Source organism: Equus przewalskii, chromosome 24 (genome assembly GCF_037783145.1).
Source record: "Equus przewalskii isolate Varuska chromosome 24, EquPr2, whole genome shotgun sequence".
NCBI classification, from domain to species: Eukaryota; Metazoa; Chordata; class Mammalia; order Perissodactyla; family Equidae; genus Equus; species Equus przewalskii.
Window position 1 is genome coordinate 19,429,290 of NC_091854.1, and position 10,404 is coordinate 19,439,693.

A 10,404-nucleotide genomic window follows, 5' to 3' on the forward strand; every position below is an offset into this window, starting at 1 on the left:
ATAAGAGGGAAGATAATGGAGCTTAAGCTTTCTAATCCTACTGTGTGGACGTTCCATTTCACGTGAGGGCAAAGTTCAGGAGATGGCCGTGGAGCTAAGTTACTGAAGGGAAATACAAGTGAAAGACATTGGCATAGAGGAAATTAAGGAGCCATGAGACTCAGGATATTTGGAGGTATTTACATGGTGAAATCACATAGCATAATAGAATATGGAGGGGTGAGGATGACTGTGAGATGGGAGTCATTGTCCTCAATAAATGCCTGAAATGTGAATGAAATTGTATATTTTACTTATGTAACTTTGCATAAAAGTACACGAGAAGTGAATGAAGGGAGGATACAGACAGAGTGGTAAATGGTTCCAGTTCCATGTTGAAAGCTTTTTGTACGAGTTTTGAAGTCTTAGGCGAATGATAGGACTCCCAGTCTGGAAACAAGTGAGGAGCCCCAGGGAATAAGCCTCTCCACCGAACAGATCTACAAGGAAATGATGCTCTCAAGGGATAACCAGGCTTCTGATTATTCCCAGAAATAATCATCTGCTTCTGTAATAAAATGTAGATAATATAGATAACCTTCTATAACATAACGTAATCAAATGTACTATTTGTAACTCTCAAAATGTTGTTTCTAGTCATAGACAATAAAAAAAATTATAGACCCTCATATATGACTTGTTCACTTAGGAATTCGAACAAGTATTGAATCGTGCTGAATCATAGTACCTAAACATTAATTATACTAATTTAATGACATTAACATTTGCCTCTTTTTCTTGCTCCCTTTGTCTAATTGAGACATTTGTTACGTGAACTAAATGAATTCTTGACATAATATGTTTCTTTGCATTATGGCTTTTGTCAAAGTTTTGCCTCTATTGTCCATCATGTTTTCACATTTGAATTTGAAATGTACATTAGTATGATAAAATGGTTTCCCAGTTATTTTCCCATGAGCTGCTTCTCATTTAGTTAAATACGTCTTCAGGGGGCTGAGACGCCACTGATTTCAAAGTGAGATCAGCATGCAGATGAGGTTTTTAGACCATATTGAATAATGAGAAATTGGACTCCTCTTCACTCTTCCCCAAGAGGGGAAGGCTGCATCCAGCAGAGCCAAGAAAAGAAAACACCAATGAAAAAATATAGAAACCAAGGGAACAGCAGGTAGAAGAATTAGTCATGGTTGCTCTGGAGGATAAAATTTTACCTCCACTGTACTGCCAAAAATACTGAATGATTTAATACAACATGTTATTCTAGCTTTTACCAAAAAAATAGGCTTCTGAGATTTTCTTTCTTTTATGCCCTTGTGTTTTCTTGACTCTTTTACCTGGTTCCAGTTTCCTTAGATATTCAGGGGATAACATTTTTAGAGCACTTTGTCAAGACTTACCCACACGAGTCCTATTGACCTTGATCAAGGCCGAAGGCAAAATCCCCATCCATACTTCAAAAATTAACTTGATATTTCCAGTCATATTTTCATCTGGTTTTGCTATTCCACATATGAGAGTTATTTCTCTGAAAGGTTTGATTTGCTTCCACTAATTATTATTAAAAAATATAGTACCCTGTGAAACAATTGTAACCAAATACCAAATGAATGAAAACAGATGGTATTGTAATCTAGAGAAAGAATTTGACCCGGGTGCCTGTAGGGAGTAGACGGGGGTAGGGTTGGGGGATCTAGCATACCATATAGAGAGAATTTTCTTAAATTACCTTCAGAAAGTTAACAAGAAAAGTGACTGAAATAAGTTTTGCTATTATCTCTCTGTTTTAGATGTGTTAGTATTTCTAAGGTAAAGCATCTACAAACACAATCCAGAACTAAAATAAATGGCTTTGTTTTATGGTTCTTCAACTACGTTTGGGTCCATGTCAACAAGGTACCAAGTGAATTTAGAAACTATGAGATCTGGATGATAAAAATGAGAGTGAGAATTAAACAATTATTTGAATAACTCATTCAAAATTTCCTTCAATAATTAGGAAGTTTATGACTTTGTTATTGTTTTAGCATGTCTTTGTATACTATCCACTCAAGATCAAAACAGTTGGTCAGCTTCATCAGCTCCTTTAAACAAGGCATCTAGGAAGTAAAAAGAAATCTGAATATCTGAGGACAAGACCTTTCACCAGGTTGGAGTCCTTTGGTCTCATTAACATCTACTAAAAAGGTGCTGAAGTGAGGACCTACTCTGGAAAAGCAGGCCTGCAGGGCACAAGATGAAGATCTAAGGTCAAGTTCGCAGGATATTAATCAATCAAAAGTACTCTGCCTGAAAAGCCTAGTTCAAGATCCCCATGAGGCAACGTACTTAACACCTCCCAAACTCCCTTCTCAGCACAGATTACCCTTAGCCACCAGATGGAATCTTGAAAAAGTGCTGCAATGTAATCAGGCATCAAAGTTAAAGTGAATTTTACAAACAGCACTAAGGCTAACTATATTTCAAACCACTTTTGGCATATTTCTTTGGTCTCCTCCTTTCATTTTGCCAGCAGTCGTTGATTTAAAAGGTTGTGTGAATGTGTGTATTTTTTTCTAATGTAACATTTACAGAGAAAGCACTTATGTAAATAAACCTTTGGAAAATGAGGCTGTCATGATTAAATGTGGGCATATGCCACGGAAAATACTGTTCTTTTTCTTTAAGACTATGTTAAGGAAAAGTTATTTAAATAAATTTCAAGTAAACATTTTATACATATATACACTATTATAGACATTCAATTTTCTACAATATTATAGAAAAGCACGTGAGTACTTGTAGACTGGAAATATCTATCGTACTTTTCCTAGTACAAAGATCCCAGGGAGCACACATGCTCTCATATTCTTATAACATATTTTTTCATGTTAAAATACCAGAGCCAATTCTGGCTGCCTATTTTTACTATGCTGTGTAATTCCACAGGTATTGACACATGTCACTTGTGATGCAGCCACATTTGGCCAACTCTCTGTGCTCACCAGGGAAGAATCAATCTTCAGCTCTCATTAGGTGGTAGAAATAGACCATTGGCATAAAAAATTATTTTTTAAAATAAATAAGAGAATTTTCTGCCTGGGGACTACACCACTGCTGTTGTCCAGTAATTTGAATTATTGAATGGGCTAAATAAAAGACTTATCTATTCTTCTCCTTTTGCCCAGACAAACCGCCTGAAATGCAAGTTGATTTTTTTAAATTCTTTTATCCCCTCAGCCTGGTAGGATTTATCCTTGAACGTTCTGTTCTTTGCACTCTGCGTGGAGTGCTGCCATGTATTTATCTAGCAATCTCTAAAAAAAATAGAGAACTTTAAAGAAAATAAAGACTAAAATCCCCCTAATATTTGCCAAACTATTAACCATGATGTGCAATTGTGAGATGGCTTGACAGAGAACTTGACAGAAAGCTGAAACTTTTCATTTCTATAAAGTCTTTCCTGATCAACAGCTTCAAAGTTGTCCTCGCCTTGTCTGCAGGGCACCAGACATATGAATGATAAACAGGAAAATGCATGTAGTGATTTTAATTTTATTAAATTCTATGCGTGTTTCTTAAGCATCTACTACTATGTGCAGATTGCATGTAGCCTATAAAATCCATTTCTTCACCAGTCAGTTCAACACTAAAACCTCAGTTCAGCATCAACTTCCAACAGCTTTTTTTTGTCTCCCACCTCCCTTACCACCTGTTTGGTCAAGTTCACCTCTGGTTTTGCCATGTTTGCATCTATGTCATTGCACTGACCCCACTGGATTGCAATTGCTTATTGTAATTACCTCTCACTCTAAGAGGTTTCTTTGAGGTCAAGGACTCTGTCTTATTCCATGTTGTGCAGAGACTAGCACAGCGACAGAGTTGACTGAATAAATGCATTCTTTCATTCAATTGAATGAATAAATGAGTGAATTAAGATACAGTCAAGAAGTTTGTAACCTCATAAGGCAGATGAGTGCAGAGACTACCATAATGTAAGGTAGAATTTAATAAATAGCTCAAGAGAGTTAAGTAAAATGCTCTAGTCTCGTTTAGAGTAGTAGAAAAGGTACATTTGTGTGATGATAAATAAAGGTGACTTTTGAGATCAACCTTACAAAACGAGTAGGATTTCAACAAGAAGAAACGTTTCAATGGTAACATCATAAAGAGGAACAAGAAGAAGAGAAGGTCAGAAGCAGAATAGCATGTAGCAGGCAAGATGGAAGCATAACATAGCAATTAAATATGATGTTGGGCAAGTTACCTAACATCTTCATGCCTTGCTCTTTCTTTTTTTTTGCTTTTTGCCTGGTGTAAATGAGGATAACAATGGTAACTACCTCATGGAATCATTTTGAGGATTAAATGATTCCATACGTGTAATATGCTTGACACATGATAAGCATTCAAAAAATTGGCTAATGTTACTTTTAGCTAATCACAAAGAGCCCCATCTCACTACTCTGGAATCTACGTGCAGGGAAATGACGGACCCTAGACGTTGAAAGAGGCTGTGGTCATACTATGGAGAGTATAAAATTCCAGAATTGAGGAGTTTGTCCCGAATTTGTAACACAATAGGGAGAGACACGGTTTTACTGTGCCTCAATTTAATGCAGTTAAATGTACACCTGACGTTGGCCACAAATCTCTGTCTGTTTTTCAAATAAATGGGAAAGCCCTGAAGGCCCAGACTATATTGCGCACTACCCAGCACAGCACCTCGAATTTATTAAATGTCAAATAAATCATTAGTAATCGATTCACGGACCAAAGAGATATCTTTACACCATCACTCTAGAGAACTAAATAGCCGATGAAAAGTTTCTTTCCATCCCTTATTCAGAGGTATTAACAAAAAACACTCCTAGAGTCAGACGTGTTTTGCAGTGGGAATTGACTGGGGCACTGCTAGGATCAGAGATGAAACAAGTGCTTTCTGCTCCATAATACTCTTTACAGACAAGTTTATTCCCAGGAGAAAGGATGCATATTAGAGAGGTAATGAGCATCTATATTAATATATAAGGAATGCTATATAATTGTAAATTAAGCTTTCCACAATCCATGACACTTACAAACCCTATCTTAACAGGTAATTTGCCATGAAGGATTTTAGCATATTCACACATCAAACCACTGAAGGCAGAGAAAAATCAATATGAATATGAAAATAAAAACTATAAAAATCATTATAAAATATGAAAATAAAAACTAAAGTATCAGAGGCTAGCCCAGTGGCATAGGGGCTGAGTTCACACACTCCACTTTGGTGGCCTTGGATTCGCCGGTTCAGATCCCAGGCACAGACCTACACACCACTTATCAAGCCATGCTGTGGCAGTTGTCCCACATAAAAGAGAGGAAGATGGACATGGATGTTAGCTCAGGGCCAATCTTCCTCAGCAGAAAAAGGAGGATTGGCAGCAGATCTTAGCTCAGGGCTAATCTTCCTCAAAAAAAAGAAAGAAAAAAACATAAAATTACAAAAAGTAATTAAATAAACAAAATGCATATATATTTGAAATAAGAAGTGACAGATCCAGTTTAAATTAATTTCCAAAATACATGAATGAGTTTGGAAAGTGAGACATTAGCTGTTCATAGGCAGGAGTGCTTTATAGTCAGTGTTAACATTAATACTGTAGGACTTAAGAATATTCTCCCCAAAATATCGAAGCTTCGTCGTCTACCAACAGGACTAATTATTGAAACTGGACTGGAATTCAACTTCCTGAAAACAGTCTTCTATTTCTAATTAAAGCCACGTTATCAAGAGAAAATATTAAAATAAGTATAACGGCATTTTATCTTAAATATTCTTTTGGGAATTAATAAAAGTACATATTAAAATGGGAAATTTAGTGTTGATAATTTTTCATATTGTTTTTGCTTTATTTTTTGTTTTGCTTTGATTTTCAGAAATAAGAGTTAAATTCAAGGTAAGGAGGTCATAATGGGCGGCAGGTGGCTGTTACCAAACCATAGTAAAAAATCTGCTTAATCACTGGAATTTAGTAAAAGCTTCCTTCCTCTCTGCTTGAATTATATTGTTACCTGAAATAATTAACTATATGAGATCATTTGCATTTTCAGCCAACAGCCATTTAAAAAGCTACTTCAGTCATTATGTGACATTTCTATTTGGTTTAACACAAATTCCCAAGACAGCTTTAAAGTTGTTTGGAATTGTTCTTTTTAACATAACTGCAAATTTGTTTATGAAAATAGGGATTTTTTTATTTTTCTTGGAAAATGAATTTCTCAGAAACTGAGAATTTATCAGAACTTCCTCTTTGAAGTTCTCCAGAAATTCTCATCAGGTCATAGATTGGGCAATTAAGGGTTTTGGATCTTGACTGGTAACTATGGGGACTAGTGGAAAATATCAGTTATTTCATCTGCTTTTAACCAAACTTTTCTCTGGTCCTGGACCTCTGAGTCTATTTTCCAAATAATAGCTGTGTCGTGGAGTTCTGTCCTCTTCCTTCACTTATAGCCATCTCTGCTACACTATTAAGGTCACAGACATCTCAAGTTAGTTGCTCAAAGTGAATTTATACTCTGACTATTGAAACAAGTCTTCATTTTCTAGTCATTGTCAGCAGAGGATCTCACTTGTTTATATTGCCTTACATATTCCCGTTTTATATGTAGAAGATATACCATATACCAAAAATTGTCTAGAATCCTATTTAAATGTGTGCAAAAGATGTACACTAGAGGCCGGCCCCGTGGCCTGGTGGTTGAGTTTGGTGTGTTTTGCCTTGGCGGCTCAAGTTCAGTTCCTGGGCACAGACCTACACGACTTGTAGACAGTGACCCACATACAAAATAGAAGAAGAGTGGCACAGATGTTAGCTCAAGGCAAATCTTCCTCAGGAGAAAAAGAAATATACACCAATAAACTTCCCAAATTGACTTGCGGTGCTTTCTTGCTTGTGATAACTAGCACAGATGTTAACCACTGGAAGTGATTACATAATTGGCCTAATCAGATGGGCTAGGTGTTACTTTGGAATTATACACTGTGTTTATGAAAACTTGTTTTTGTTTCTAATCCCCCTAGGGAGAGGGTTACCAGATTTAGCAAACAAAAATACAGGACACCCAGGTAAATTTGAATCAATTGAAAAAAATAAAATTTGAATAAAGAGGAAATATTTTTCTCTTATATATCCCAAATATTACATGTCTTGTATTTTTATCTCGCAATCCTACACAGGGAATTCATCAATCTGTCAAAGAAACAAAACATCTTTGGAGTTTTCAAACCCAGTGTCATTGTGTAAAGCAAACGTTTAACTGTATAACACTGTGGAGGGAAAAATTAATCCATCTAAACAGCTTCTTAGTATTATGAAGTTGGTAGTCTAAATTTTCTTATAAGTTGTTATTTTAAGGATTTCAGGCTTAATCATTCATATCTATTTGACAACTCCTGCGGTCTGATGAAAGCTAGAAATGATAAAAATTTAAAGAGATTTATGATTTAAAAAGACCTCTGACCTTAGCGTGAATTAGTCAAGTCACTATTAATAAGACTCTGTTAAACTTGAAAGTGCTAATTAGATCATCTAAAAGCAGGCAGACGTGACAACAGAGCCCAGATAGCTAGGGCAGAGATCTAGGAACTGGGACGTAGACAAAACTTTTGCAAAAAAAGAGAATGAAAATCACAAACAAAATAGTAGACACTGCACATAGTGATTCTGACTTAACATTCATAAGTTCAAAATACTATTCCAATAGTACTTCCTGTGCAGCACCAGAATCCTATAGTATAATCATTCTTGTGCTGTTTATCTATAAACATAAGTTAGTAGTCCTTTATGGAGTACAAAAGCACAATGGACATAATACATGTTGACTAAGTGTTGATTTCATTGGCTTAATCAAGTGTTTGCTACCATAAAATATTCAAATGATCCAAACACAAAACACTTGAATAATGTCAATATGTAGAAAATCCACTGGAGTGAGCTATTGAAATATTGGTCACTAGTTTAGTGCCGACAAATTCTGTAAAGTGGTTTGACCACTGATAATTAGAAATACTGGTATCATTTATAAACTAGAAAAGGACACTTTTAGCAAAGAAAGTCATACCTTTCTCTCATGTGTAAATATAGATGCAAAAGTTCAAACAATAGATGTACAAACTGAATCCAGAACATTAAAAAATCCACTATGACCAAGTTGGATTTATCTAGGAATATAAACATGCTTTAACATTGAAAACCTATTAAACCATGTGACCATAATAAAGGGGAAAAGCACAAGATCATCTAAGAGATGTGGAAATTCCATAAAACTCAACATCTCTTCGTGTAAAGAATCAATAGAAAACTAAGAGTAGAAGAGAGCTTCCGAGCGTGATAAAAGCTATTTACCAGAAAGTCTACCACAAATATCCTCCTAGTGGTAAAAGATTAAATGTGGTCCCTTCAAAATCAGGAGTAAGTCAAGAATGCCAATATCACTATTTTTATTCTAATTTTATTGGAGAACTTTTCCAGAACAATAAGAAAGGCAAAATAAATTAAAAGCATAAATATTTGAAGAATGCTTACAGAAAGACAACATTATTTATAGATAATAAAATTGACCACATAAAATATCTATAGAATTATTTATAGACAAATTGCTAGAATTAGTAAGAATTTATCAAGGTTCGCGTGTTGTAAGTTCACTGTACAGAAATAAATGATCTCTCAGACAAGTAACAAAGGGAAACAATGATTAAAGCAAAGTCAGAGCTAGAAAGAGGGAGAGAGAGAGGGAAAGAGAGAAAACGACAATAACAACAGAAACAAAACATGTAAGGATATGCGTGCAGAGAATTTTAACATTATTGAGAGACTTTAAAGATCAAGACAAGTAGAGAAATATCCCATGTTCAAGGATAGAATGATCCAATAGTTTAAAAGTGCATACTCGCCTCATTTTCACCAGCTCCACTTTTATCACTCTAGTCAATCCACCATCGCATTTTACATTTCCATCATCTTCTAACTGTTCTCCATACTTCCATCCATGGTCTAAGAAGATGTAAATCCTGTGCTCAAAATCCTTCAGTAGATTGACCAGGCAAATGCTAAAATTCTCAAATGGCGTATAAGATGCTAGATGATGTGGCCCCGCAATTACCTCTCAACCTTATCGCCTCTCACTCTCTCTTCACTCAATTAACTCCACAGGTGATGGCCTCTGAGCTATTCTTCAAACATACCAGGATCCTTCCTGCCCTCTCGGATCCCTCTGCATCACTAAAGGCCTCACTTGCATCTACTTCAAGTCCTTGTTTAAATTCTCTCTCCCTACTTAAAATTGTGACCTCTACTCCCAGATTCCCCATCTCAATACCGCTTGTCATCCCCTTATGTACTACATAACTCCCCTATTTATTATGTTTCTTTTCAGTCTCTGCCAAATTAGAATTTAACATTCAGGAGAATAGGGATTTTTTTTTCCTGTTTTCTTTATTGTTGGATCCATAGCACAGTCAATAGTTCCTAGCACATAGTAGGAATTCAATGAATATTTGTTAAATGCTGCAAAGAATGAAATGTAATTGACTACAATGAAATAGAAATTATTAATTAATAAAAGCGTTTGTAATTATTACTCATACTCACCAGAGTGCCAAAAAATTAAGAAATATGACAATGTGGGAGGATGTAGACCAGCAGGAATTCATACATTCCTGGTGGGATTGCAGATTTGGACTTTTTTCAGAAAACCTGTTGACACTGTCTTGCAGAGTTAAACAAACATTCGCATATCCTGTAAACCAATGATGCTACCCTTATGTACAAATCTTAGAAAAATTCTTGCATATGTGTACAAGAAGACACATGCAAAAATATTCATAACAGCAGTATTATTAATAATAATAAAATGATGGAAGCTACACAAATGTCCTTTGACAAAGAAATAGATAAGTCATGTTATATTTACTGAATCAAATATTACAAAGCAGTTAAGATGAATGAAACACAGCTACTTACGAATATGGATGCATCTTAAAATATAATGTTGAATAGAAATGTCCTATAGGACTACATGAAATATACAACAAATTTTATAAATCTCAACACAAGCAAATTAGACCGTATATTACCTTTGGCTTACATACATATGTCAAAGTAACCATATATAGTTAGTTTTCTATGCTAATGTTGAAACTACTAGTGTAGCACGACTAACTGCTCTGCAGAAGTTTTCTCTGGTGGAAAGCACAGGATTAAAGTGTACACAGGCAGATTCATGACACACTAACATTTCAGTTCTTAGGTTGCATAATGGTTCACCAATGTTCTTTATATTATTTTGCCAACATTTGTGTTACATATATTTCAAACATATATAGATATATTTTGAATATATCAAATATAGAATTTAAAAGATAGATAAACAGAAAAG